The sequence below is a fragment of the Lactuca sativa genome, chromosome 5 (genome assembly GCF_002870075.4).
Source record: "Lactuca sativa cultivar Salinas chromosome 5, Lsat_Salinas_v11, whole genome shotgun sequence".
Classification (NCBI taxonomy): Eukaryota; Viridiplantae; Streptophyta; class Magnoliopsida; order Asterales; family Asteraceae; genus Lactuca; species Lactuca sativa.
Genome location: NC_056627.2, coordinates 227,787,131 through 227,797,187, shown reverse-complemented (window position 1 = coordinate 227,797,187; position 10,057 = coordinate 227,787,131).

Here is a 10,057-nt window from a genome sequence, read left to right as displayed (position 1 = left end):
TAAGAACATTTTGGAAGTGAAAAGTGATAAAGTTGGGAACATTATGACCATAGTTTGCCTCTGGACCTTGGATCTAAATTACGTGCTTAAATGCTAAAGCGTTTAAGGACTTAATGAAGAAGTTGGATCTGCGAGGGTACGCCTCGCGTAGCCTGGTATACCACCTGCATACCCAGTAAGCCACCTGATGGTGGTTCCTATGAAGCCTTGTGTACGTTGAGCATACCTCTGGAGTACGCCCCGCGTACTCGCATGGGTCATCCCATGTTGAGTTTACTCGGTTGGGTTGACTTGGCTGGGTTTACTCAGTGGGTTTATGGACTTTGACTAGTTGACTTTGAGTTTAACCATGTTTGACTTTGAGGGTATTTTGGGATTCTTATGGAAATTGGTCGCTTGGTGGATGTAGGTTTTGAGTAGAGAGCTGAGATTCGAAGTTGGGCCTTATCAGTTCTGTACAGCTTATGAGGTGAGTTTTTCCTCACTATACTTTAGGGTCAAAGGCGCCAATTTCAGCCCATTGTTTTGATAACCTGATATTGTTGATATGCTAAATATAGTATATATATATATATATATATATATATATATATATATATATATATATATATATATATATATATATGCATGATAGTCTTGATATGCTCACCTGGTAGATCTATAGGACTACCTGTGATACTGTCTATTTATTTGAATATGATATTATCTATTATATGTCTACATATTGTGTGGGTTGGATTGAGGTTGTACTGCTCATTGTTGTAGCCAGCAAATCTTAGAGCAAACCAGATATAAGCTGAGGTCTGTGGAGGGCATACCTGACTCATACTGAGGGCTCGTGAGCATTCCAAATACGAGCTGAGGGCCGGGAGGGGCATGATAGAATCATACTAAAGGCTTAGTCATGTTCAGTCCGAGGACTGATTTGGCCAAGGAGCAAGCCAGACATAAGTTGTGTACCAAGGGCAAGCCAGACTTATGTTGTAGGCTCAGGGGTAATCGAGAGTGTTAGCTGTATACTCATTGCATGTTGTTATTGTATATGCACTATATGTATCTGTATTGATATTCTGGGAGAACTCACTAAGCTTTGGGCTTACATTTTTGGATTATATTTCAGGTACCTCAGAGGATCGCTGGAAGGCAAAGGCGTGATCGTGCACCTCCTTGAGTTTTGATTTTATGATTTTGGGAAAACTTTGATATTAAACCCGTTTTGAAAACTATTTATAAACAATGATAATTTATGGTTGTTTTAAATGTTAATTTTTTTTGAATTTTATGGATGTTACAAGTTGGTATCATAGCCTTGGTTTGAGTGAATTGGAGGAACATTCGTGTGAATCTAGTCTCAAACTAAGGAAAAGATTTTTAATTTGATTTTTTTTCAAATGGTTTTCCAAGTAATCAAGTACGATGCGATGTGTACGATCAGCCGGATCCAGTAAGTGGACTCGAAAATACCATATGGTTATTTGATATTGTGATATGTTAGAACAACATGCTAGCAATATGCTAGGGATCTTTGGGATTTTTCATGATAGAATTGCCTGATTATATGATGCTTGATAGCCTAGGGTTCTTCTCGAACTGAATTTACATTATTACTGTAGTTGCTTAGTGTATGCATTATGGTCATGCATAACTAAGATTTTATAGTCTGAGAGTGTTTGATCTGCACTTATTTCATGTTCTTGTTCGATGAAGGTCTTAGGGTAGGATCTGATATTCAACTGTCTATAGGGTCAAGTATTATGTATGGCTAGCATACACGAGTGCTGTAGGGTTGGTGGAAGTTTCATGGATGAGTTATGTAGGGTCAGGTGGCCAGTTAAGGGATATGTATCCTTTCCTCTAATGAGTGGGGATTGAGTGTTTATCTATTCTAGTTAATATTGTTATGTTGTTGTGATGATCCTCTACGACAAATACGGGTAGGCGTGGAAGGTAGTATGGGCCCGTACTACTGAAAGCACAGCACCCGTACATGTAATAAGGAAGTCATAACCCTTAGGGCTTTGTTGGGAGTTGGTTCCTTGTTATGATATGTGTGTTATCTGATTTCGTCTTGGTTTATTTTATGTATGGTGACTACGCGTCAAGTTGAGGCTAGGCCTGGTTTGAGATCAGGAGTTGGCCGTCAGGGCGAGTTAGCTACGTTAGGTGATAGGAGCAGTGAGATCCTGCAGGAGAAGGTTGTTGCTCGTTTCAGAGCTTAGTTTCCAGAGATGTTTAGGTCTATCAAGACCACTATGATTGAGTACTTTGATGAGCGCTATATTGCTTTGTCTGAGACTGCTGGTACTGCAGCCACGGTAGCCGTTGTGGCTGTAGGGGTTGGATTGGGTCGAGTTTCTTCAATATCGGGACTTCAACAGTACGAAGCACCCAAATTTTGATAGGGTGCAGGACCCGATCATCACCATGAGGTGGCTATTTGATGTAGAGGGGTGTTTCTTCACTTGTTCTTGCCCATCTAACCAGAAGGTCAGGTGCGCTTTAAACCGTCTGAAAACAAGAGTGAAGAATTGGTGGAAACTTGCTACTTGTTCATATTCTGCCGCGCAGAGAGCCGTTGTGACTTGGGAGAAGTTCTCTTAGATGTTCAGCTCTAGATATGTGCCATTGGTTGAGGGTGAGAGGTTGGCCCAGGAGTACCAGGATTTTAGTCGGGTTCTAAGACGGTGACAAAAATCACCAATATGCTCACAGAGAGGCCTATGTTTTGTCCTGAGTTTGCTGCATCTAAGTAGGCTCAGATGACCCATTACTTGAGCATGCTCAAGACGGATATCAGACGGTTTGTTTCCACCCAACACTATGGTACTTTGTTAGAGATGCAGGAGGCCGTCAGGTGGTGTGAGATTGAGGTTGATTTACATATGAAGGAGCATAAGTTGGCCCTGGTGCAATCGCAACCTACGCCAAAGGGGTTTAAGACCGCTGATGCTAGATCTAGGGGCCGGAAGGGATGCACTTGTGGGATGTGTGGTAAGGTGCATGAGGGTTCTTGCCGATCATCTTCTGGGTGCCACAATTGTGGTCGGCAAGGCCATATGGCATTGGATTGCAGCCATCAATCCCCAACAATCAGTTCCATAATTTGTTATCATTGTGACCAGGTTGTCCATATGATGGCCAAGTATCCATCGGTTGCTCCTAGGCCGCTCCATCACCAGCTACTTTGAAGATCATTAATGGGACTGGGTGGAGCCCCCGAGGGCTCAAGGTCATGCTTTCCAGCTTAATTCCGAGGAGGCCAAATAGTTCTAGATGTTGTGATTGGTATGTTTTATCCATTATTCTGTTGACTATGTTTTATGTTATGCTTATCTATGTTCCTATGTTAGGTACGCTCCTATTAAACTCTTTTCCTGCTCTAGTGTTCTTTGTCTCGGGTGCGAGTCGGTCTTTCGTGTCTCGATAGAGTTTTATATGCCCATTGGGGAGTTAGAGTGTCCGTTGCAAGTTTCAATCGCCAACGAGCATGAGGTTTCTGCATCATCAGTATATCAGGGTTGTGTTCTAGAGATATTCGAGGTTCCTTATCCGATCGATTTGATCCATATCCCCATGGGGGACGTTGGCGTGATTGTGGGTATGGACTAGCTTAGCCGTTTCGGTGCTATGATTGATTTTAAGGGCCATAAAGTGGTAGTTCGAACCCCAAGTAGGGGAGAATTGGTTAACTATGGATAGGGCACAAAGATACGTTTAGGGTTTTGTTTTGCAACCAGAGCTCGACGGTATATTTAACACGGTTGTGCAGGCTACTTGGCTTATGGGGTGGATATGTGTGTTGGGGATCAGGTTTCAGTTTTAATGGTCACGGTTTTCAGGGAGTTTGCCGATATGTTTCTGGAGGAGTTACACGGTGTGCCTCCTGAGAGGCCGGTCAAGTTTAGGATTGACCTCACGCTATGTGTGGCCCTGATTGCTAAGGTGACGTACTGCTTGACACCACCTGAGATGCAGGAGTTTTCATTGCAGCTGTAGGAGCTTCTAGGCAAGCAGTTCTCCATGGGGAGCACTGATTTTGTTCGTTAAGAAGAAGGATGGTTCACAATGGATGTGCATTGATTACTAGTAGTTGAACAAGTTAACGGTGAAGAATCGTTATCCCCTTCCGCAGATTGACGACCTTTTTGATCAGTTGCAGGGTGCATCTTGGTTCTCCAAGATAGAGATGAGGTACGGGTATCATCAGGTCAGGGTGAGAGAGGAGGACATGGAGAAGACCGCGATCTAGACTCGTTATGGGCATTACGAGTTCGTGGCGATGCCATTTGGGCTTACCAATGTGCCTGTGGTATTTATGGATTTGATGAATCGAGTTTGCAGGCTGATGCTCCATCGTTGGTTATTGTATTCATTGATGATATCTTGGTATATTCTAAGCCTAGAGAGTAGCATGAGGCTCATCTTCATGAGCTTCTGGGAGTTTTGAGGCAAGAACGACTTTATGCTAAGTTTTAGAAGTGCGAGTTTTGGTTTACGAGAGGTTCAGTTCCTTGGTCACCTCGTTAAGCATGATCTAATATTGGTCGAACTGGCCATGATCGAGGCTGTGATGCAGTGGGAGGTTCTGAAATCTCCTTCAGATATCATGAGTTTCTTGGTTTGCCAGGGTACTATCGAAGATTCATTCAGGATTTCTCCAAGATTATGGTACCTCTCACTCTTCTAACGAGGATGGGGTGGATTTCTAGTGGGCCCCTGAGCAACAGTCTGCATTTGAGACCCTTCGACAGAGATTATGTGAGGCCCCGGTTTTGACCCTCCCAGAGGGAATTGAGGATTTTTGTGATGCATATGTTACTGGTTTGGGGGTGGTCCTCGTGCAGAGAGGACGGGTGACAGCTTATGCTTTGCGGCAGCTGAAGCCACACAAGATGAGATATGCCATACATGATCTGGTGTTGGGGGCAGTGGTTTTTAACCTCAAGATTTAGAGGCATTATCTTTATGGGGTCCGTTGTACTATCTACACGGATCACAAGAGTTTGAGACATATTATGGATCACTAGAACCTGAACATGAGGTAGCGCAGGTCGCTAGACGTAGTCAAGGATTATGAAAGCGAGATCCTATACCATCTGGGTAAAGCGAATGTCGTGGCGGATGCATTGAGCCGCAAGTTCATTGGATCTTAAGAAGGGGTATGTGTATGAGAATATCAGTGGATTCTTCACTTTTGGGATTGATTAGGGAGGCTCACGCTGTGACAACCCAAAAATTTCTATCTTATAGATCCAGCCATTCAATTCAATCAAAGTCATACTCGTTTTTGCTATCTTTCAGCATTGTTTAGGGTATGTTTGAGTGTTCTAAACCTAAGGCATTCGTGGTTTGAGTTTAGGGTTGAGTTAAATTAAGTTCATCATGCTGCATTCGAGCCGAAAACACCATCAAGTGGCGAGTACGCCCGTAAACATGAGTGTATGACCGTACACTCCAAGAGGCCATGAACTCATGCCCTATATATATATATGATATCCCTTCACTTTTCTTCATTTTCACACTTTCACCTCAAGAAACTTCCATTATCTCTCAAGTATCATAAATCCAAGAACACCAATTCCACTCTTTTCACCCTCTTTCCTTTGTATCTCTTTAGAATACAACTTTGGATCTTCAAACACTAGCCATAACACAAAGATCTTCTTCTTCAAAGTGGGTCGTGAACCACTCATCAAGGATGAGTAAACTCCTCAAATACCTTCAAAGGGTGAGTACCTCTCCTATCATTCAGTTAAGCATGTGTAACCACTACTATAAAAACAGCCTTTTACGACGCTCATTGCGCGTCGTAAAAGGCTCAGACGACGCGCAAATGCGCGTCAAGGAAGGCCCTGTCATAAAGAGAGACGACTCGCTTTTGCGCGTCGTCTATAGACGACGCACATTTACGACGCGTAGTTACGACACGCAATGCGTATCAAGGAAGGTCCTGTCATAAAGGAAGACGACACGCATTCGCGTGTCGTAACCTTACGACACGCGTGTGAATGACACGCAATGCGTATCAAGAAAGCCCCTGTCAAGAAAGGCCATGTCATAAATGAAGATGACACACATTTTTGCGTATCATAATTTTAAATGTTTTAAAAAAAATATTATTTATAGATTTACTAATTTTCAAATCAAATTAGTATTTAATGTCTCATAATAAAAAATAAAATACCATATACAAAAAAATAAAATTCATTGCATAAAATCTAATGTCATACAAATAATAGATGAAAGTACATTGCTATTTCTTCTGTTTATCGCTATACTATTCGATGAAATTTCAATGTGACATTATAGTAATCTCCCCAATGTGGCCTAAGAGACAATTTGATTACATACAACTTGAAAAATGTGGGCATCCGACCTCAAAATTTTCTATCTTTGCAAAAATATTGTTACGCACTCCCCATGTGCTAATAACCTACAATTTTCCATAAAACTTACAACTTAAATGAGTATATGATAAGAAACATCTAATGGAATCACAAAAGAGAAACTTCACCTCCTTATCTTTATCAGTGATAAGAAACATCTCCTGATGGCTGTTTCATAATCTATGATTTAAGAATCGAAATCCTTAGTTTTTTGTATAAAGCTCTTCTATAAGGGAAATATAGGTCTCCAACTATTTAGCTTCTGTGAATCCATCATTCGGATGGATCTCACCCTCACTTTCTTGATTCTTGAATTCCCCTTTTGCCCTTGCTGTAGTTTCAAGTTCTTCAGGTATTCTCAGTTCTGATAAAGGGCGACTAGCAGCTAATTACCTAAAGCTGTCAAAAGTTAAAAAAAAAGTAGAATGAAAAGATGCGGCTTGACTAATTAAAGAAAGATTGTGTTGAAAAAACATATATCAATCATCACCTGTTGAAATATCGATCCAACTGCTGATTAGGAATCTCCAATATTCATGTGTGAATCATGGCAAGATTCGACCATTTCTATAGTTGATACTCATATTCAATGTATTTATCCAACAAAGAAAATGAAAGATAATCAGTTCCAACATAAGCTAGACCCCGTTCAAATAGGCTGAAAAGAACATCATAAATAAAATATTTAGTTATATTAACCATAGATTATGGACTGCAGTAATAGCCCATATATGCCCCTTGTAATAAGTAGATTGGATCTAGAACCCACAACTTTACTAGAAAATCTCTACTCTGAGTTATTTCCATTGTTAAAACATAAAAACACTTTTACTATTATAATAAAAACTTACTAGAAAATCTCTACTCTAATATCAGTGTACACAAGTAAATTCCAGTAGTCCATTACAGTTCTTAGCAGGGGGACAAGAAGTGACCTCCCGGAGATCATGCTTTCTCAGAGTGGCATCCTCGCTGGCACTCCAGACAACATTCGGATTACCAGGTTCTACCTGAAACAGAAAATCCATGATGATAAGAAGATGATATTAGTAAATTTTTTTGGGGAAAACAATATATATATATATATATATATATATATATATATATATATATATATATATATATATATATATATCTTACAGCTAATTTTTTAACTCTCCTGCTGTGGCATTGAAAATGAGTTGATAGGTTACTAGCAGTATCTTCATGTGTGCGAGACAAATTGAATAGTCGAACCTACAGGTGTGAGTTTAGATTGTCAGAAGACATGTGAATGAATGAAGCAATGAACAAAATGCGAGGAGGGTTACTTCAGTATCACCAACTCCAGATGCTACCAACTCATCAGATGTTTCAGGAACAAACTTTGTGCAAAATATATTATTCCTATGACCACTGTCAATAGAATGCAAAAGCTTGCGGCTTTCATAACTCCAAAGATTTACCTGAAACAGAATGGAACATCGCTAGTTTAAAAAAACTACATGTAAAAAAGAAGTATTATTAGCTGCATTTTGCTTGGTTGTCAGGCATCATACAGGTAGCTAATACATATGAAGAAAAAAGGTAGGAAGATGTACATGAGCATCATCAGATCCAAATATCAATAGTGAGCTTTTTGAATTCCAAGCGATAGTATTTACACATCCTTGATGCGCCTGAAAAACAACACAGATCAACTCTTTATCAAATTTTGGTAAACAGAGACAAGTAGATGTATATCTAGAGTCTGCAACATAAAAAGGTTAGGGCGTATAGGTTTCTATCTCAATTTTTCTCATAGTGATCAAAATACTTTTCATTTCTCTTCCTTTCTCTTGGATGGAGCAATACATACAGAAGGTAATTGACACTAATGTGCTGATCAAAGTTATGATTCAATTAGAAAAACATCCCTTGCAAGATATATCAAGATTTAAGCACATAGTACACACCTCCAGTTCTCTTTCCAGATAAAGCCTTCTAATGAATGATGAATGCATCTGTAGACTGTGATTTATATCCTGTAATATCACAAGATAGAATATCAGAATCTACAAAAAAAAAATGCTGCCAAGTAAATACAGAACCACAATATACACATGACAACATTAATAAAACAAGGAAGAACATGAAGATAGCCGATTGATGATCAAATAAACAGCTAGCAATATGAAAAATATGTAAGAATAAGATATATTTACCTATATGCATATATAAGCGAGTAAATGGAGTACAGGTATAAGATTACTTCAACATTGTTGGTTAAAGTATTTGGTTTCATATAATGAACATTGAGATTGAAACTAACATTAAAGATTCTATCAATCAAAAAATTTGGTTCTATAGAATCATTTTAAAAGAATGGGCATCAGAGCCAACTGGACCTCTTCTAGCTCAATCAAGGTTAAGGAAGAAGAATATCATTATCTTAACATATGCCTTTGTGCAAGAGACTGAAAAGATTTAATCTCAAATGAGAAATGTGCCACCAGTTTTATTCCCCAAGTAATTTCTAGAATTTGCAATTCCCATAGTTTGATGAAAATGAGGGCTAGTCTCTAAAATTGATATTGTAAACCTAAATGTATATATGTAATGTTCCAAACATTATTACCATATATTGCATACATAATCCATTTGGGCAAACTAGATTTGTAGATGTAAAAAAAATCCTTACCCTAAAACTGATAAAAAGGTGTGCAACTCAGGGGCCAAAATTGTATTTTACTCTAAAAAGTCATTGAAAAAGTTAAAACAAGGGCAAAACAGTAATTTTAAAGATTCATTCGAAAGAGCAGCTTCAAGAAGAGATTGTCACGATCACATTCTTCTTCACACTTACACCTGTCATAAAAAAATAAAAAAATTATAAATAAAATTTAATTATGTTTCATTTTCTACCATTGACAGCTTCCTAACATGTAAATGGAGACAAGACTCAAACAGAGATAGGAGGCTTCATGGTACACCCTTTACCCTTCCTTATGTTAGTTATGCTTAAATGCAAATAAATAAATAAATAAATCTTGGATCTACTACTTTATGAGAGAATTCATTCCCCAATGTTTCATCATTTAAATGTTCAGATCTAAGAATCTTGACAGCAACATGCTCACCAAGGTACTCTCCATGGATTCAACAAACAAAATAACTGATATTAAGATACTTGTAAGAATTAGGAATTCGCCCCCTATAGAAAAGAAGGTATACTTGTTAATCATGCTTCCTGGCTGAACAAGAAGGAGCGTTCTCTCTTCTACCATCTTTAAAATTGTTTAAGTCAAAGTCGCCCCTTGTAGAAAAGAAGGTATAAAGAACATTAATAGTGTTGGATTTCCTCGTTGTAATGCTTCTCTACAGTATAACAAACAATATCTAACAAACTTAGTAAACATTAGACTTTAAATCCTTTTTATGTAGACAAGTAAATGTACCTGTCAATCATGCTTCCTGGCTGAACAAAGCTAGATGCATCAGCAACATGTACCTGTCAATCATGTCTGCACATTACAGAGAACCAAGTTTAGTTCACTAATGATACAAAAGTTAACTACCACAAGTGTAATATGGTCAGTTAGTTGAAGTGTTTGAAAGTGAATCAAAATGCACTTTTGGTTGTAATTTTTCTCTTCGGCATTTCATCAAACAGTTGGCACGCCCTAATTTGAGAAAAATTGAAATAGAAGAGA